Raw genomic sequence first — 22,263 nt, forward strand, 5'->3', positions numbered from 1 at the left:
ACGAAAAAAAGCCAAGCTCCCCTGACCCTATCCTTGTGCCATACTCACACAGGCCCTCTGCTGCGTGTGCAGCCACTGCAGCATTGGCAACGTTGAGTTCCACCTGGTGGGCATGTCACAAATGAGGTGGTTGGTGGGCAGGTTGAATTCCCGTTGAATGTCAGATAAGCGAGCAATGGCATTGTACGAACAGCCGAAATGGCCACAGACTTTTCTGGCCTGCCTCAGGAGATCTTGGAAGCTCAGGTATCTGCTCAAAAAAAACTGTACCACCAGATTCAGATCATGTGCCAAGCATGGAACATGTGTCAAGTATCCCCGTCGGAGGGTGGAGAGAAGGTTGGTGCCATTATCGCATACAACCATTCCTGGCTCAAGCTGTCGTGGCGTCAACCATCTCTGAGCCGGTGTGACTCCTATCCCCTAGACAGACCAACTGAAGCACGGCATGGCATCTTTTAGCCTGACTGGTTGCGTAGCCCCTTGAACGCTTAGGGAGCACTGCTTCTTCAGAGGACAATTGAGCAGAAGAGGACATTGAGGAGGAGGAGGTGGTGGAGTAGCCAGATGTGGCAGAACCAGCACCAGCTTTTTGGAGGCTTGGAGGCGTGGTGGCAAAACAAGCTGCAACACCGAACCCTGTCCTGCATCCTTCCCAGCTGCCAACAGAGTTATCCGGTGCGCCCTGAACGAAATGTAACGTCACTGTCCATTCCTGCTGGACCAAGAGTCAGCAGTAATGTGCACCTTCCTGTTAACCGCTCTGTCGAACCAGGCCAAAACACTACCTTACACATGACAGTAGAGAGCGAGAATGGCCTTACGTGAAAAGAAATGCAGTTTTGGGACCTGTCACTGGTGCAGCACATTCCACAAATTCACGAAAGGGAGCAGAGTCTACCAGGTGAAAAGGCAGCAATTGTAATGCTAGCAATTTGACCAAGCTAGCATTAAGATGCCAAGCATGTGGATGGCTAGGACAGTATTTCCTTCTACGGTTCAGCAACTGGGGTAGTGAAATTTGCCTGCTGCTCAAATCAAGTGGTGGTGTACTGCTAGCAGATTGGGTGCAAGTCTCTGTGGCACCCATTGCTATACCATCATCCCTCTCAATGCTGGTATTTGAGAAGGCATGAGGTATAGTAGGGTTAGAGATCACAGATGAGGAGCAAGGTGATGTATGCTTGTTTTGATCTTGTGGCTCTTTCAGGTGCTGTTGCCAACAGACTGCATGACAGGTCGTCATATGCCTTGTCAAGCATGTTGTGCCCAAGCGGCTGGTGTTTTGGCCACGCTTGATCCGATTCAGACAGATGTTGCAAACAGCAACGCTGTGGTCTACTGCACATGTGCTGAAAAAAGCCTACACTAATGAACTTTTGGGAGTCCGTGGGGAGTTTGCAGCACCTTGCACCTGTGGAGCTCTGTGCTGTGATGCAATAAGTTGGCTACTCCTAAGGCGGCCCCTGGAGCACATCCTGCCTCGTTGGAGTTGTGCCTCCTCCTCCTTCCCCTCCTCCTCTTCCTCTATCCTGCCATGCACCCAAGTACATTCAGTGACCTCATCATCCCCTCCCTCCTCGTCACTGGAGTAAACTTGGCAGTATGCTTCCGCTGTGTTACCATGACTGCTGGTTTCTTGTCCGTCATTGTCACCCCCCTTTCTCTAGGCTCATGCTATTCCCTTCATCAACCTGCGAGCCAACATCACAGCTTTCAAATTGCTGCGCATCCTCCAGCAGCATGTCACTGACACTATGATCAAATAGTTCAGGTAACTCCTCCGTGCATGATGGTGGGGAGACAGGAGTAGCTGTGGAGAAGGAGCCTGTGGAACAGGCCGCTTTGGCAGCTGCAGTGGAAGGCAAACTACTGTGAGTGTGGGTGTCAGAGGACGAGAAGGATGAGGACGGCTTATTTATCCACTCCACCAACTCTTCCACATGTTGTGGCTGAATAACACGGGCAGCACTGGAAATAAAGGACGGGCGTGCCCCGCCTGCAGGGGATGCACCATGTCGACTGTGACCACCACTTTGCGCAGTGGACACAGAGACTGCTTGCCCTCTTTTCGTGGCCTGTGAGAGTCTGCCTCTCCTTGTCGGCCTTCCAGACATGATGTGCATAGAGATCAATATAGGGTATACGCAACTGGCCGATAGATACTCAATGACCTGCTATGATGCAATCGATAGCCCTATCTATAGACATAGATCAGATGGATATAGGGTATACGCAAATGACCGATAAAATACTCAATCACCAGATATGATGTAATCGATAGCCCTATATATAGATCGAGATCTATGTATGGTATATGGTGTATGTTATATACTACTGAATATACTTCACTATCTGATCTCTGAACTTGTAAAAAGCACAAATCTTTCTCCCTCCCTACACTGCTAGCAATGTCTCACTGCACTGTCTGACAAACTGCAAAAAGCAATTCTCTCCCTGCCTCAAACACGTTCCTCTCCCTCCCTGCTAGCAATGTCTCACTGCACTGTCTGACAAACTGCAAAAAAGCTATTCTCTCCCTGCCTCAAACACGTTCCTCTCTCTCCCTGCTAGCAATGTCTCCTTGCACTGTCTGACAAACTGAAAAAAAACTATTCTCTCCCTGCCTCAAACACGTTCCTCTCCCTGTCTCCCGCACAATCACACTACACGCTGCGGCTGCGCGAGCAGCCTTTATATAGTGTGGGGCGTGTACTTAGCCCCTGAGCCATGATTGGCTAAAGGCAGCCTGCCTTTTGTTCAATCATAGCAGAGATAATGTGATTGGCCAAAGCATGAGGTCAGGGTGCATGCTTTGGCCAATCACATAACGTGCTGCACGCGCCGCAAAGAATTTCCTGCGAAGAAGCACATTTGTTCGTCATTCGACGAACGATTGAACGACCAATGTTCAAGTCGAACTTAGCTTCGACTCAAACTCGAAGCTCATCCCTACTGGCTGCATGTAATTTTCCATGTAAAAGTGGCCAAAACAAGGTGCGGGAAAGGCACATTCCACAGGTTAATGCACCGCCATTGTGAGAGTGTCCAGGAGCCAATGAGTTGTTAATGGCACATCAAATGCATCTTGAAAAACCAAAGCATTTGTGGGCATCAAATCACATGGTACCATGGTGCCATGTGGTTTTGTGCAGTGCGGCTGAAAAAGTACTGCTTGCACTACTTTTTCTGTGTTCTAGTGCATTTTGCAGACCATTCAAATGAATGGGCTTCAAAACCAGACCACACAGAAACATGCATGTTCTGGTGTGAACCAGCCCTTATAGTTTCTCTTTAATATTTTCCTTACAATGTTTCAATTAGGAATGTAGCAGTTCACTGGTAATAGTCTATGTAGCTGTTCCATTGATGTTAAACTGGCTTAGATTGCACTGTGTCATTGATTTCACTACAGTTTTTCAGGGAGTGAAACAGTCAGCTGTCTCTGGTCTATAGGAGGCTAAAGCTGCTGAGCTATTACAGGCTCTATCTCAGCATTCCTGTCTATAATCCTGGTTGCTGGAAATATAGAGCATGGGCTTAGCTCTTGCTCATAAAACTGATAGGTGCAGTGTGCCTAGCAAATTTACTAGTCAAACTCAATCTATCCAAAATCGAACATACAATTTTTCCTCCACCCTTCCCCTGATCTCTCTGTCAAAATCAATGGCACAACTATCAGAGCATCCCAGCATGCCAAGGTACGAGGTGTAGTCCTGGACTCTGAACTCTCCTTCAAGCCCCACATCCAATCACTGTCCAAATCTTGCCGCCTCTACCCCTGAAACATCTCCAAAATATACCCCTTTCTAACCAATAACACAACAAAGTTCCTAGTTATCCCGCGCCACGGCTACTGCAATTCCCTTCTCATTGGCTTACCTCTACATAGGCTATCCCCCTTCAATCCATCATGAATGCTGCTGCCAGACTCATTCACCTTACCAATCTCTCAGTGTCCTCCACTCCTCTCTGTCAATCCCTACAATGGCTTCCGCTCACCCAACAAATTCAATTTAAAATACTAACAACATCTTACAAAGCCATCCACAATTTGGCCCCCAGCTACATCACTAGCCTAGTCTCAAAATACCAACCTAATCGCTCTCTTCGTTCCTTTCAAAACCTCCCGCTCTCTAACTCCCTCGTCACCTCCTCCCATGCTCACCTCCAGGACTTTTCCAGAGCCTCTCCAATCCTATGGAACTCCTCCTTACCCCAATCTGTCCATTTATCCCCTACTCTATTAGCTTTTAGATGATCCCTGAAAACCCTCCTCTTCAGAGAACCCTACCCTACCTAACAACTGTACTTCTATTTTCTCCATCAACTTATCCCCCACAGTTATTGCCTTTTGTTTCACTTGACCCTCCCTTCTAGATTGTAAGCTCAAACGAGCAGGGCCCTCTAATTCCTCCTGCATTAAATTGTATTGTAACTGTATTGTCTTCCCGCATATTGTAAAGCGCTGTGCAAACTGTTGGCACTATATAAATCCTGTATAATAATAATAATAATAATATAATAATAATACTGGACTCTTGGTCAAATAATTGGAGCTTGCATTGTGTTAAAAACAAAATCATAAAATGATTAACATATGTGGAGTACATGAAACATAATTACTATATTTCAGTTCACAAAGGTAGAATCTCAGCTGCGCATTCTAACACTATGATTTTTTATTACAATACTTAGTGGTCTCCTACTGTAGTTTTCATTTAACCGTCAATTATATTGTTTTTTCAATGTCTGTTATTCAACCGACTGTTGCATATTCCTTTTTTATTCTTTATATATGCAATCTTTGTTTTACAACCTTTAAGGCTCGGGTCACACTATTGCGATGCGGGAAGGCTGCGAATTCGCAGCCTTTTCCCGCATCGCACACGCACCCCCGGCAGTTCACACTGCCATATGCGATACGCTGGGGGTGTCAATGTAATCTTAACGACACCCCCAGTTTGATCGCATATCGCAGTGCGATCGTGCAGTTCGCACAGGATGGGATCGCACAAGTGTGAACCGCTGTGCGATCCGATCCTGATGCGGCTGCAAAAATGCCTCCTGTGCGTGTTTGCACCGGGTGCGATGCGAATTTAGCCATACAAACTGTATGGCTAAACTCGCACCGCACAGCTGATCGCATGTAATGTCGGAGCAGTGCGCTCCGACATTACATGCGAACCCGGCACTCGCATCAGTGTGAACCGGGTCTAATACATAACAAAGAGAGCACATCTGACCCAGCGTGTATTCTTGCCTCCACTTGTCCGAATGAAACCTTAAACTGCATTCAGTGGGATGAGTCATCTACTTATCATCCACCTATGTATGTAAGTTTCAGAGGTTAAGGTCTGTGAACTATAGGCTTTTATTCAACAGGCTGCAAGCAAATAGACTGAGATGCCCAAAGAGAAAAAGTCCCACCTCCCAGGTAAAAGAAAAATACAAAATATTCATATAAAATGTTAAATATTTAACTAACCATTAAAATAAATATTTCTATCATTTTTAAATTCCTAGGCTTTAATAAACAAAATGTACAAAACCACAATACAAAGTATGAGGCACTGGTTGAGAGTATTAACAGTATACAGTATAAGTGTCATCTAGATTTCTTTCCTACACATTGTGAGGGGCTACAGAGTTTAGGATTTTTGTTATGAGTCTCAGAGCCCAGAAGCTTTGTAGAGCTTTGAAGGAATTAAAGCCCCGTACACGCGTACCGATTGTCGGCCGTAAATATTCGGCCGACGACCGATCGGCCGATTGCAGGCTTGTTAGTATGATGCTTCCAAAAGCCGACAGCGCATTTTCGGCCAAACAGAATCTGTCGTGCAGGCATTAAAATTTTTGTTGGCCAACACCAGAACGGCCCATTGTTCGCCAGTCAGTACAGATTTCGGCCGACAGACAGCCGATTAGCAAGACTGGGCATGCTCAGAAAAGAAAAAAGACAAGGAAAGTTAACCATCACATGACATCACTTCTGCAGTCGGCTGTTGTTGGCCGACAAAATTCGTGTGCAGTCTTTTGCAGTTTTCAACAGACGCGACAGCCCTGGACAAAAGACGGCCGATCGTTCGGCCGACGATCGGTACGTGTGTACGGGGCTTAAGTCTCCATTCCGTGGTCCACCTCGTGGCTAGACTTCTCAGCTGTACATAGGCCTTTATATATGTAATCCAACTGATTCTCAGGAATCTCTCTTTCATTATGTCAGCTGTTGGGAGAAAAGGCTGACTGCTGACTGAACATTAAATGTAAAAAAAGCTGGCAGTTTTTGGAGGGAACCCATTAGAGGACGCATAGTTAGGCATTGATAGACTTGAGTTTTGCTTAGCTGCTTTGAGGTGCAAATGTTTTATTTTTTTATGTTGTAGCCTTGCTGCACAAAGAACTTCTACACACTGGTCTTATTCCCACTAGTGTGATTTTAGATGCAACTTGAGTTGCACAGAATCACATAAGGGAAATCACATTGTTTTCAATGGTGTCCGTTTACATCAATACAACTCAGCATAGAGCAATTTTGGAAAAGGTTCCTGTACTATTTTGGTGAGATTCCAGTGCGATTTTGGCACCATAGAATATACAAACCATATCAAAGTTGCATCCAACTTCAATCCAAGTAGCACTACATAATCACACTAAAGGTTAGATAAAAATTGTATCCCAGCAGTGTGAACTTACCCTGAAACTGTGCTTGTCACAGACAAATTAAATTAGGCCCCATTCACATGGGCGATCCACACCGATCCACCTGTCAGTTTTTCAGGTGGACCTGATCAGATGCCTAATGCATCCCTATGGAGCAGCGGTTGTCAGCGGAGACATCTCCGCTGCTATCCAATTTCCGATCCTGTCTGTGAAATCCGGACGGATGGAAACCCTATTTTCCATCCGTCTGGAGGATCGGATCGGATCAGACGAGGCGGTCCATTCTCATCCGATCTGCCCATAGAGGACAGCGGGGATCTGACAGCTCCGTCTCTGCACACAGAGCGGAGACGGAGCTGTCATCTGCCTGCTCAGCGGGGATCGGTGGATCGATCCCCCGCTGAGCAGAACAGACTCCGTCGGGTGGTGCGCCCGTGTGAATGGGGCCTAACAGTATTAATTCACCTGGAACTCTCCACCTCCTTCTCCATTCCATGCGGCTGATTGACGGTACACATCTTGTAAGCTGGAACTGGCACTTTGACTTGTTGTTGTTTTTAGTATGTTTTATTAAAGTTGATTTACACTCTGGGATCAAAATCTGGTGCAGCTGTGCATGGAACCCAGTCAGCTTCTAACTTCAGCTCATTCAATTAGGCTTTGACAAAAAAAAAAAAAAAACTGCAAGCTGATTGGTTTCTATGCAGAGCTGCTCCAGATTTTGCACTCACCAGTTTTAGCAAATCAACCCCTATGTCGGCACCCTGTATATATTATCTTATTTATTTTAACTCAATGACTGTGTATCAGGTTCCAACGTTCCTGTGAGTGAAGGAAGGAGGAAGAGCAAAGTTCCGGGTGGAACTAATCTAAAAGGCATATGTCTATCATTGGAAGCATGGCTGCTGCTGGGGTATTATTATTCCTCATTGCTCATGGGCATGGAAATTCATTTTCTGTTGCTTTTGCCCCTATTTTATCTGCAGTGTAAACAATCTTGACAAAGATTTCTCTTGGAGATTTTATATAAATAAATCCCAAAGTGAAATTTGGGATTTTGAAATTTGCAGATTTTACTAAAGAACGAACCAAGTGGAGGCTCATTGGTCCCATGTCCTCTACAAACTGGCCATGCGTAGGAAGTTTATGGAAAATGGTGATGTACAGTTGTTCTGTGTTTTGAGTGTTCTTATCAGTTGCAGTAATATTTACTAAGGGGAAAGTCAGGCTACTTACAGTACTAAGGAGGCACACCTGTCTATAACAAAAGGTCATTTCTATGTGACTTCTGTGCCAAATACATTTCACAGGCAGCTCAACTGATATACAGGATGCTCCACCCAACAATCAACCACACATTATCTAAAATGGAATGTACATGGAAAACAGAACGATAATCAGAGGAATTTACTATAAACAGAACTGGAACTTGTGATAAACATAATATATCTATGACTGCCCAATGTATTTAGGCTACCTGTCAAGTAAAGTACTGCTTTCTGAAGTTTATGTCCACTTTTGCAGCCAAATTAGGATAATACCTACTTTATATTTGTTACATGTTCTCAATCACATACGTAGCATTATTTAAAATTTGTTACAAGTCCTCAATCACAGAGCATTATTTAAAAAAAAAACAACAATACCAACAACAAAAAAGAGGGTTCAATATCAAGAAGCTAGACTTATGCACTCTATACCAGCCTTTTTCAACCAGGGTGCCGTGGCACCATGGTGTGCCTCCTGAGTTCTTCAGGGGTGCCTTGGCAAAATGCCTATAAATTGCCACAAATTGCCACAAGTTTTAACTTTGCAGTATTACAACCCTGGGCACCGTGCAGGTCAAGCCACTGGCATCCTGACAACCAATTACATCACTGGTTGATAAGGAGAACGAAGGGGGGCTTGCATAGCATCCTTGTTTGGTCTTCCTCTCTCCATCAGCGCTGGGGTCACATTGGCAAGCAGAAGAAGAGACACTGAAGGAGAAGAGAAAACACTAGAATACTAGTCGTCAGTACCAGTTTGCAATTGTGGAGGAATAAATCACTTCTAATGTTGGATGGCCCATGTGTATAGATGTTGCTGCATAATGTAAAACTATTACCGTAGTTTAGTTTTTTTTTTTTTTTTACATTTTAGAATGGGGTGCCTCGAGATTGTGCAGAATTTTAAAGGGTGCTGCAACTGAAAAAAGGTTGAGAAACACTGCTCTATACTAATTATGGAAAGGCTACACAGCAAAAAAAAAAAAAAACAGCAGTCCAGTATTTGCACCAGATACTGTATCTGGATGGACTTGTGTCTTTTTTCAGCCAGAAATAACCATGTAACTATATGATATACCGTTTAATAGGGCACGGATCAATGCAGGTTTTCTCAACCAGCATTGTTTGGAACTCTAGGGTTCCACCAGAGGCTGCTAGGGGTTTCTTGAACAATGAGCAATTGGGTGTCGGATAAGCTACCACTGAAACCAAAGATCTTTTCAGCTATGTGTAAGGAATATTCTTCTAACTGTCCACTAATATAAGGAGAGTTTTTCCTTCTGACCACCAGTGCACTAGGGCCCTTATATCACTGACCAGTAATATGGGGGTCAACTGTTTACCATTGTTAGGGAGCACTACAATTTTCACTGTCTATATTTCTTTTTTTGGCCATTCATTTTATTTGTTTAACTACCTCAATACTGGGCACTTAAACCCCCTTCCTTCCCAGACCAATTTTCAGCTTTTAGCGCTGTTGCAATTTGAATGACAATTGCGCGGTCATGCAACACTGTACCTAAACCAAATTTGTGTCATTTTTTCCCCACAAATAGAGCTTTCTTTTGGTGGTATTTGATCACCATCAGGTTTTTTCTTTTTTGGTGCACAAATAAAAAAAGACTGAAAAGTTTGAAAAAAAAAAAAAGTTTTTTTGTTTAGGTTATAAAATTTTGTAAATAGATATGTTTTTTCCTGCACTGATGAGCACTGATGATGCCGCACTGACAGGCACTGATGAGGAGACCCTGATGGGGTGGCACTGATGGGGTGGCACTGATGGGGTGGCACTGATATGCAGCACTGATGGGCACTGATAGGTAGCACTGATATGCAGCACTGATGGGCACTGATATGTGGCACTGATAGATAGCACTGATATGCAGCATTGGTGGGCACTGATAGGCAGCGCTGATTGGCACTGATAGGCAGCACTGATGGGCACTGATTGGCGGCACTGATGGGCACTGATGGGCACTGATAGGTGGCACTGTTGGGCGGCAATGATCGGCACTGATCGGCACTGATGGGGGGCACTGATCGGCACTGATGGGGGGCACTGATGAGCACTGATAGGCGGTACTGGTGGGCAGTAATGGGCACTGGTGGGCGGCACTGATAGATGGCAATAACGACACTGGTGGGCAGCACTGATAGATGGCATTGGTGGGCATTGGTGGGCAACACTGATAGGGAGGGCACTGGGGGGCTCTCTGAGCCCTGCTTGCCATCCCTGGTGGCCATGGTGGGCATCCCTGGTGGTCATGGGTGGGCATCCCTGGTGGCTTAGTGGCACCCCTCCCCCCCCAAGGCTGTACTGGTAATCAATCATCTGATTACCAGCACAGACCCCCCCCCCTGTGATCAGTGAGTAATTAGAAATACTCACTGATCACCCCAGCAGCAGCACCGATCCTCTTCTCTTCTCCTCACTGACAGGATCTGTCAGGAGGAGAAGAGATCGAAGCCCTTACAACGGCTCTATTTACATTACATGACGGCTGTGATTGGACACAGCCGTCATGTGATCAGGAGGGCCAATCACAGGGCCCTCCTGCCGAATGATGTTGCTCTGTGTCCGAGGGACACAGGCACATTGAGATCGCGCCGCTGCGCGTGCCCGCAGCGGCGCGATCTCTCTCCTTCTGAAGGACGTTCCGGAACGTCCATTCAGAAGGACGAGACTCCCACCCGGCCGTATATTTACAATGGCCCGGGTGGGAGGTGGTTAATTTCAATATAATTACTAAAATTAATATTAGCTTACAGAGCAGACCTTTGTGTCAAATATGTTAGAAAAACAGTATATTAGATCTACAACTTACTGTTTGCCTGACTGTATTATTATTATTTCAGGTACTTGTATAGCACTGTCGATTTAACACAGCACTTTACATATACATTGCACATTCAGTCCCTGCCTTCAAGGAGCTTACAATCTAAGGTCCCTAACTCGCATACATACACAGTAGGGCCAATTTTTTTTTATACAGGATCCAATTAACCTACCAGCATGTCTTTGGCGTGTGGGAGGAAACCGGAGTACCCAGAGGAAACCCACGCAGGCATAGGGAGAACATGCAAACTCCAGGCAGGTAGTGTCATGGTTGGGATTCAAACCAGCGACCCTCTTGCTGCTAGGTGAAAGTGCTAACCACTACACCGCTGTGACTGTAGACCTGAAGCTTTTTTCAAGAGTTTCTCAATATTAAAATTGTAGCACTGCCCCCTGGAGGGCTGCTGAATTGTTCACCTTGGGATCCCCCTGGGTTACTGTTAGCAACAGCAGCATGCACAATTTAACTCTTTACTCTCTGGCCCAGTCAATGAACAGTCTAGGGGATTTAGTTGTTTTTGTGGTTTTATTTAACCAGTTCTGGACCGGAAGGATTTGCCCCCTTAATGACCAGGCCTTTTTATGCGATTCTGCACTGAGTTACTTTAACAGACAATTGCGCGGACGTGCAACGCTGTACCTAAATAAAATTGATGTCCTTTTTTTCCCACAAATAGAGCTTTCTTTTGGTGGTATTTGATTACCTCTGCAATTTTTCAATTTTTTTCGCTATAAACACAAAAAGAACGACAATTCTGAAAAAAAAAAAAAACAATATTTTTCACATTCTGCTATATAACATTCACAAAAAGAAATGTAAAAATCTAATTTTTTTTAACATTTTAGGTCAGTTTGTTTTCTGCTACATATTTTTGGTAGAAAAAAATCGCAATAAGTGTATTTTGATTGGTTTGCGCAAAAGTTATCATGCCTACTAACTACGGCAAAGATTTATGTCATTTTTATTATTTTTATAACTAGTAATGGCAGCGATCTGCGATTTTTAACAGGACTGCGACATTGCGGCGGACAGATCGGACCCCTTACTGACATTTTTGACACTTTTGTGGGGACCAGTGACATTATTACAGTAATCAGTGCTAAAAATATGCTCTGTTACTGTAATAATGACAATGGCAGGGAAGGGGTTAACACAGTGAGTGATCAAGGGGTTAAATGTAAGCCTAGGGGAGTGTTTCTAACTGTGGGGGGGGGGGTGGGCTGAGTGGGGGTGGGAGCGTGCCGCGGGCAGCGCGCGTTTGCCCCTTTGCGGCAGGTGCGCGACCGATGTAGGGCTACATCAGTTCACCCAAGAGGGCTGCCTGCTGCAGTATATCTGCGGCGGGCAGTCCAGAAGAGGTTAAATTAGGGATGGGAGAAGGGAAGAGTGGGAGACTCTAACTTGAACTATTCACAGTAGATGAGGACTCCTGTCTGAAAATGCAGCCAGGCTGCTGATTCACCTTGCCACTTAGATGAATTTAATATTAGGTCTCTATTGTAGATGACTTGTTAGGATGAATTATCTTCGGGATACACACCTAGTACCCCTTTTTACTCCACCTGCTGACACCCGTCCCCTGATTATCCTACATTGGGGTGGCCCCCCTCAGGTCAGGCCGCTAGACAAGATTCCCTGTACTCACGATACTGTTTTTCGAGGGTCTCCAACGTCTCTACCCCTCCACTCAGCTCTCTGCGTTCAGCTCCTTCCTTCTGGTCCCCAGGCTGACTGCCTGTGACGGCGTGCCACTGCTACAGATGAGGAGGCAGCCGCCACCCTCTCTCCGGGACTCTGTCCACCAGCAAAAGACCCTGCAGCACATGTGCTCCTGGCTTTTATACTACACCCCAAAATGCACTGAGGCAATCAGTCTGTGCCACTCACTGAAGCTGTATCAAAGCCTGTGTACCCATTGGTCAGATTTCCTCCACTGTCCAATATGCCTCCCTATTGGACCAGTGTGAAACACTCCCTAGACCAGATGAATCCCACACTGAGCACTATGAGCAGACCTAACTCACAGATCCTGCTCTCTGGTAGGCAGAAAGCAATATAGATTTGCCTGCTGCTCTTGATAGGCAGACAGAGCCAAAAACTATACTCTCTCACTAGCACCTACCCAGGAGGATGCTACAAAGTGTTGAGAAAGCTTGTATTGGTGGGAAGGGATGGGGCTTTACATGAGTACAAATCAAGTGCCAACGTGAAATGTCACCCAACATTTGATAATTTGAACATTGTGTTCAGCAGTAAAACTTTAGTATGGTACCATCCTACAGTGTGAGGTTCAAGAGCAACCATAATAAGTGTGAAAAAAGAAAACCAAGAAACATATTTTATAGAAGGCATCATAAGGTGCAGCTACCTAGCCAGGGCTGCTTGCTTCCCCAATCTCAATCTTCTCCCCTAATCACAAACACAGTGAAAATACAGTATTCAGGTTTGAGGTGCACCAGCATACTCCACCATCTCAACAGGGAAATTAATACTAGAAGTAAAGTATTATACCTGAAAAGTATACTGGATGTGTGAGCCTAGATATAATAAAAGAGCTCATGTGTTTTAAAACTACCATAATGAGGTGTTATTTAGGTGAATTAGGGAGATGTAATTACCATGATCTAAAAATAATAATTCCAATCTGCTAGATCCCAAATAACATTTAGGACTTCCAACGAATTCCAATAGAACCATTAACGTCTCATATGTGATGCCATCTGATTTCCATGCCTTATATAGCCATTAATGTATTTCAGATTTCTCCTGTAAAATTAGATTCCATATTTTATGTCGAAATTCACCTTTTTGTCCTGGTATATTGAATATGTATATTTTGGTTAGATATTCGAATGCCCTCTTTTTCCTGCTTCCGTCCTCACTAGACTTTCATCTTGGGTGTGTTTATACTAAGATGACTTACTAGTTTAAACTTATATACATCACCTTTTGGTGTATATAAGTTTAGACTAGTAAATCATCTGAGTCTTGGCCCTGTAATGGGGCGAAGTGTTTTCCATGACATAGTTTGAGCTATTCTTGCATTATAAAAGCCTTGTTAAAATAAAGCAGATATCATTCTGCTCAGTATTACCATGCAAAGCCAGCTGATACACAAGTAAAACTATTTTGAATTTAGGTATATTATGTTTGACACAAGTTTCATTTCTATTTTATTTATAAAAGTTATAAACGCTGTTAAAATCCTTCTTGGCCATTAGACCTATCTCCCTGTAGAGCAATTAAAGTGGGTGAGTGCTTTCGGCATCAAGACTGAGTGACACTTGCACAGTATTTGCAAATACCTTTAGCGCCCATTCAGACTGGCGCGACACGACTTGCTGGGGCGACCTCGGCGCGACTTGCAGGGACTTCAAATTATTGAAGTCAATGCAAGTCGCCTCCAGGTCTCCCCAAAGTAGTACAGGACCCTTTTTCTAAGTCAGAGCGACTTGTGTCACTCCTATTAGAACAGGTCCTGTACTATTCAATGGTGAGCGACCGACCGCGACTTGTCAGGCGACCAAGTCGCCTGACAAGTCGCGCTAGTGTGAATGGACCCTAAGTTAGTCAGATCTTATATTTCTATTATCCCCTTGCGGTTCCATTTATTCCATCTCATCTCATATAGGATTTTTGGGGTTGGTTCAAAGATGACGATTTAACTAATAAAGGCAACGGAATCTCTCAGATATAAGGAAATGATGAAAAAAAAACTGGCATGGTACAAAAAGGGTAAAGTAGGACTTGGTGTAATGGGCCATACACACTATAAGATTTTCTGAAGACTTTTTCCTTTAGACGTACCAAAACCATATAATATGAGGTCAAACCTAAACACTTTCAATTTGTATGCAATCTGGCAGGCCCTTGCACTACATAGAAAATGTAAATCTGAAGGAAAAAGTCTTCAGAAAATCTTTTTAGTGTGTATGGCCCTTAAGACCTGTATAGCTTATAACAGTTCTGAAGTGCAGGCACCTTGTGCTGATAGGAAGTACCCTTGTTTGTCTTCAAATTGATCCCTTTTATATCCTATGCTCAGGTTTTACACAAGTGGGTTTATTTACTAAAGGGAAATAGCCTGTTGACTTTGCAAAAGAAGTTTGACTTAGTAATAGCAGTAGAAATTCACATTGCAAAGAAAACCCAATAATGTGCATGGAAAAAACAAAACAATAAAAAAAATAATTTTTTCATGTACATGATTGGATGAGGTAATTCAACAGGCCTACTTTCAGAAACAGCTTATTTGTCTTTAGTAAATCATCCCCAAGGCCTCAACTTAAGTTCTGCCCCTTTTCATTCAACTTTAATTGTCAGAGCTGCTACTATTGATTGAAGATAAAAAAAAAAAACGAAGAGATTTCCAGTCACAACTTACCAACCAGCCAGCGACCAACCGAATTGACCTGTCTAATAGTATGCGTTAAAAACAGGAGTTTGGTTGCACACATTTGCAAATACATGCGTAAGCTGCAGGCCACGGCAAGGCACCCTGATATCTGCAGTCCCTAACTCTACAATTTAAAGAGTCTCTACAATGAGAGCACATGCATGTAATGGGATAGATGGAGGACACAATGGATATTTGGATTACAGAGGTTGAGGTTCTCTCCTATGCTGCCTTTATTTTTTATGAACCTATTTCCCTAAGCATCAAAGTGTATGACATATCCAAATAAAAACATGGTTCATACATACATGCCTACCCCGCTGAATATTTCATGGATCATTTTTTATCTCTATCTGGATGAAGGTGCCCATATTATCTCTCTACTACTTAGCCCGGTGCATTAGCAATTTCATGGTTCATACATACATACACATTTACCCATGTTTTGTCTTTTTAAAAATGCTGCAAGTACAAAAACAAAACGCTTTGATCCTGACAGAAATCTGAGGGGTTCCTAACATCCTATTTCTGTCTGACAACCCTACCTCTGTTTCACTGGAAGCCCGAACTATGTTTTTAACCCTGACAGAGTTCTGCTCTCCTGGACTACAGTCCATTTACCCCCTATGTTATGTAGAGGAGGAGACAGAATCCCTTTACTCCATTAGGGAGAACAGTGCTTTTGATTTTAATGCAGTAGAGGTTTTGTTGTCAATGCAAAATATAAATTTAGGATCTCACAAGATTTCTGTCAGATCAACAAGTATTTTTTCATACTTGCAGTGTTAAAGATCCAAAACCTGTACAATATGCTTGTTTTGCAGAGATGTACAAAATCTTTTTTGCCCATGCATACACTTTTAGTGATGAGATCTCTGCTGTAAGGAAAACTCTCCATCAGTATAGATCTTGTGACCTAGGGTAATATGGGAATAGTTTGAACAAGGGAACTGTTCTGACTGCCATTGTGAGACCAGGACGTATCATTTTCCCACCCTTTGAGAAAAAAAATGCTATAATCTCCAAAGATCTTTGTTTTGCCTTGCTCTGGACCAAAATTGAAGGATGTATTTTTTTTTTTTCAAGCTACCTAAATATTTAAAGTCCCATGCTAAAGGATGTCTGGATGGGGGCAGGTGGTCCAATTGAATTACTTCTTGGCAGAACAGGCAGTTAGTTCACTACTGGAGCCAGGGCCGCTGATAGGGGGGGACCACCAGCCCTCTTGTAGGGGGCCCGAGCACACAGGGGGGCCCACACAGAGAGGGGGATTAGTGATGGACAACAATTACAGAAATCTTCCTCCAGCACCTGAATCTGATCTGTCCCTCTCCCTGCTATCTGCTTTTATCTGTTGAGAAAGAGACAGTCGTCCCTCACTAATCCCCTCCCTGTGTGGGCCCCCCTCCCAGCACTTATCTCTGCTCAGGAGTTTATTTGTAAATTGTAACTTTGTTTCTCTCTCTCTGTCTCTCTGATCACTGAGCTCCAACTGCCCAGCCTGTATATTTTTCTCATCTCATCTTCTTTTTTATTTAACATAGTTTTTTTTTTATTTAGATTTAGCAGGAATTATGCGAGTTATGTTATATTTGTGTCTGATAATAGTGATTTTGTTGTAATTTTAGCTAAATATATCTTTAATATTTTCTTGAGGGGGCCCTGCCAGGTAGTCTGTACGGGGCCCCGCAATTTCTAACAGCAGCCCTGACTGGAGCTGTGGGGACTGCTATGGTGGTGGTCCCATCAGTGGCAAAAAGAGTTTAAGCACCATCCTGACCAACATCTTCTGCAAATGAAACCCATAATCCCAATAGGCCCCCTGTGCAGTCTGCACAAATTATGTGTCGGTTCTCATTCTATTTACCCACCAAGCATATAAAGTGTGCTATGGGTACAAATGCCCTAACAGTCTCTCCTCAATTTGGCCACAGCCTGACAAATGTACTGTACGTATATATAAGCTCATTCCAGCTCCATATTTTGGATTGCCCTTGGGTACCTGGGCTGGTACAGAACCTTACAATGCATCAAGGAGAAGCGGAATCTGAACTGAGAGTACACAATAGTATAGAGATGATCTAACCTAGGTAAACAGCAGAAGAAGTTATCCACTTTTAGGAAAATCCTGAGGTAAGTGTATGTATGGCAGTAGTCACACTTGATGAGATTTTCATTATAAAACTTTAGGAATTTACCTTGGATGAACATCTTCCCAGCAGAGATCTTGTGACCTAGGCTAACATGGAAATAGTGTGAACCAAGAAACTGATATGACTACCATTATGGGGCCAGGAAGTATCTTTTTCCTACCCTGTGAGAAAATTAGCTATAGTTTCCAAAGATCCTTGTTTTGCCTTGCTCTGGACCACAATTGAAGGATGTATCTTATTTCAACCCAGTTAACTATATAAAAGCGTAATGCATCAGAATCTAAATATACTGATTCAAATGCCAACACCCTGAACATAACTTCTAAACCTTCAGGCAACCTATATAAGTAGGCATTAACCTCAACTAAACCAATAAAAGCAAACCCCGAACCCCTACACATTTTAAAGCCTCAAATGAAACCTAAATATACCCCTGAATCTAGTCTTAAGGACTATAGCTCTTGTACCTTTTATACATTATATGGACCTGTTTATGCAGTGACAATTCTATCATTAGTTAACCAGTTCTGGACAGGAAAGATTTGCCCCCTTAATTGCCCCTCATGGATGGCTCACATGGATGGGAAGAAAGATATACATGGTGCCAATAACGTCTGGTAAACAAACTTTATTAAAAAAATAAACGTATTGCACTTACATTTAAAATCTCCTTCTGATGAGGACACGTGAGAGCCCTGTGTCGATACGTGTGGGGGAGGGGCCATACATAAGTGCAATACGTTTATTTTTTAATAAAGTGGCACCATGTATATCTTTATTCCCATCCATGTGAGTCATCCGTGAGGGATAGGAGCACCCAACAGCACTAAGGAAAAGGCAATTCCACAACCATATTATTGGATTGATTACAAGGCCATTACTGACCAAGCTTAAGTGCGAGGTCACAGGCGTTAAGGTGAGGCACACACCTAAAGGGGGGGGGGAGCACAGAGATTTGAGGTGAAATCAAGATTGCTCACGACCATATTTGAGCACTGGTGATTGGGATTTAATCTCCACACAGAGGAGCATATTTTGTTTGGGCACTCAGGCATAAGGAATTGGACATTATTTTACCACGCTGCATGATTTATATGTGTTTGGATATTCATTATACGGTTATATTGCATATGGATAATCAATATTGTGTTTAAATTGGATTTAATTAGTGCACAACTGTTGATATATACACATATATACTTTCTCCCACACAGAGTGATACAAATAGTTCACTGTATATATATTATTTGTTCAAAATATGTATTAATAAAATAAGATACACAGGTCTGCGCAGCACATATTTATATTATTTCATTCACAAGACACTCGCAACTCACAACAAGGGAGTGACCAGTGCTACCTGCATTCTAAATTTACACCACCATAGATTGCTTGCAGTCCCATTTAAATTTATTTGAATTGTAAGCCTTGTTAATTTGCTGCAGGGGCATATCATCCATGTGTGCAGGGTGTTCACTGCACACGGGCCCGGGGGGGGGGGGGGTCACTTTGACCCACACTGCCCACAGGGGTGATCTCCTGGTTAACAGTCGAGGATGATCGGTGTGGTGGGAGGGACAGCTGCAAGCACCGACCTCCCTGTATAGCCTTGAGCCGCGGCATCATTTTCAACCTTGCAGCACAGTTGCTTGCTATCTGGGTAAAGACATATTTTACCAATAAACGAACATGTATAATTTATAATAGTTTCATTGAAAAATGGGAGTGCGTTATGTAAAATAGACTCAACATAATATTGAGGCATAAGGAATCATGGGAACTCTAGTACCCTCTGGAAGATGCGGATGCTAGCCCAGTGACAAAAATGACGTGCTAGCACTGAAGAACTCTTCTCACATCGCTAATATCCAGAAGAGGAGAAACTGGGAGGGGGGGGGGGGGCTAGGGACCCTAATTGCAGCTATATGGTAGGGTATTATTAATTTAATTCATTATATTGATTATCTTGTGTAACTTTCAGCTGTTTGTATAATGGTTCACTAAAATATGCAGGCTGCCTCAGTACAGGATTTGATTCAGAATACTTTGTTAGTCCCACAGGGAAATTACTAGTTACTTTAAAATATTAAAGAAGTATGGCTATAGCTCCTTTGGCCATACTTCTCCTGTGGGTCAAAGGAGTGCACATCGTTATGCAATCTGGAGACCCAGATTCAGCCAACAGCAAGGATCCTGGCAATAATCTCGAGATCCACTCAGATGCCCGATCGGCAGCTTGTTCAACCTCTAAGTTCGCCACTGAGAGCCTGAGCCAGCCGCTCCCGCCCCCTCTCCAGCTGGCACTCCAGTGAATGCTGGAGGAACAAAGTAGGGAGCTGGTAACTGACAGTCACCGGCTCTCTGCTCATTGAAGTCCAAGAACTGAGCAATCAGCGGTCATGTGATTGCTCAGTTCTCAGTCTTAGGACCAATGGGGGACACCTGCAGCATTGGATCAATGCTGCAACCACAAAGGTCAGAATGAATGTTTTTTTTTTTAATCCTGTACTTTTCTTTTAACAGCGTGCCGACCATACAACTTAAATAAAAGGTGGCTCTGCTGCACAGGATCATGTACCTAGTAAATGATTCTGTACTTCTGGGTCTGGAGTGCACATGTGCGCCGCCGCCGGCCCGCTCCCGCTGTGATTATTTACAGCAGGGGCTAATCTGCGGGTACCACGGACTCGATGTCCACCAGCACCCACCGATCATTTAGCACAGAGCCAGAATGGCAATCTGCCCATGTAAACAAGGCAGATCGCCATTCTGTAAGTAGGGAAGGCATTGATCCTATGTTTCTGCAAAGCAGGAAGATGGATCAATACCTTCACCTAGTAAAAGCACCTCCCACACAGTGCACAAACACTGGCTAGCAGACAGGTAACCCTTTCATTGCCCCTGATATTAACCCCTTCCCAGTCAATGTCATTAGTACAGTGACTTTATTAGTGTCACTGGTCTCCAAAAAGTGTCAGTTAGTGTCCGCCGCAATATCGCAGTCCTGCTAGAAGTCGCTGATCACCGCTTTTACTAGTAAATACTAGTAAATAAATAAATAAAAATTGTAAAAATATATCCCATAGTTTGTAGACGCTATAACTTTTGCGCAAACCAATCAATATATGCTTATTGGAATTTATTTTACCAAAAATATGTAGCAGAATACACATTGGCCTAAATTGATGAAGAAATTCGATTTTTTTTATTGTATATGTTTTCTAGCAGCAAGTGAAAATTTTTTTTTTTTTTTTTTTTTAATTGTTGGTATTTTTGTTTATAGCGCAAAAAAACCCAGAGGTTAACAAAAAAACACCAAAAGAGAGCTCTATTCGTGGGGAAAAAAGGACACAAATCTTATTTAGGTACAGCATCGCACGACTGTCCAATTGTCCGTTAAAGTAACGCAGTGCTGTGTCGCAAATAATGGCCTGGTCATAAAGGGGGTAAAACTTCCAGAGTTCAAGTGATTAAAGTAATACATACATTGTTTTCTTAGGGAACAAGGTAAACTAGGCTTTCTTTTGGCGATATTATCTTGCAAAATCTATTTTATTTGCTCTATAATCTATAAACAAAATGCTAAAAAAATAAAATGGGTTTATTCTCAATTTTGACAAGTGTTAGCCTTAAAAAAAGAATAGTTTTACTGTAAATAAGAAATATACATTAAATATACATTATTATTAAAGTTATTTGCAATTAAAAAAAGGGGAGCTTTGTTAAAATATTCCATGGGCACAAATTCCATGACAGTCTGTCCTTAATTTAGCCACAGTTCAATAAATGTGTGTATAAGCCCATTCCAGCTACATAGATTGGATAGCCCTTGAGTACCTGGGCTGGTACAGAATCCTACTGAAGGTTTAAACCAACACAATAGTCCAGAGATAATCTAACCTAGAAAAACAGTGGAAGAAGCTATCCACTGTGAGTACAACTCTAAAGGCCAGTGCTTGGAAGGACAAATTCTGGATAGACCCTCTGCACACTACTATACACCCTTTCCAGCAAACTATGCAACAGGGATTTTTTGTTCATGAATATTGCAATACATGCTTAACCCCTTCTCGCCCGCCCTATAACAGATTGACGGCGGAAATGTGGTTGTATTATCCTGACCGCACGTCATATGACGGCGGCAGGATAATACAGCTCTGCATGGGGGCGCGCAGAGCAGCGATCGGTGATGCGAGGTGTCAGCCTGACACCCTGCATCTCCGATCTCGGTAAAGAGACTACTGACGTAGCTCTTAACCATGTGATCAGCCGTGTCCAATCACGGCTGGTCACATAGTAAACAGGAACAGACTTTGATCGGCTTTCCTTAGTTCGTGCCTGACAGGTACGAGTAAAGGAGCGCCGATCGGCGGCTCCCCTGACCCCATCAGTGCCACCCCATCAGTGCCACCCCATCAGTGCCTCCTCATCAGTGCCTGTCAGTGCAGTCTCATCAGTGCTCATCAGTGCAGGAAAAAACTTATTTATTTACAAAATTGTATAACATAAACAAAACTTTTTGGTCTTTTTTTATTTGTTTGGCAAAAAGGAAAAAATCCAGAGGTGATCAAATACCACCAAAAGAAAGCTCTATTTGTGGGGGGAAAATGACATAAATTTGGTGTAGGTACAGTGTTGCCTTACCGCGCAATTGTCATTCAAAATGCAACAGCGCTAAAAGGGGAAAATTTGCCTGGGCAGGAAGGGAGGAAAGTGCCCTGTATTAAAGTGGTTAAGCTGGCCAAATGCCTCAAAGTAATTCCTCTTATAGCCAGTCCTGCTGCAAATGCTATGGTGGACACCATGCCAACTTCGGGCATAAGGACACAAGGTGGGGGAGAGCTACTAGGTTCAGGTCTGGTCGCTGATCTGCGTTACAACAGAGAAAATATATACCTGTGCTCAAATCTCAATATCTTGTACGGGTATTTAAACTAGCAGATGCT

The sequence above is a fragment of the Pelophylax lessonae genome (assembly GCF_965119305.1).
Source record: "Pelophylax lessonae genome assembly, chromosome: 4".
In the NCBI taxonomy this organism is placed as follows: domain Eukaryota; kingdom Metazoa; phylum Chordata; class Amphibia; order Anura; family Ranidae; genus Pelophylax; species Pelophylax lessonae.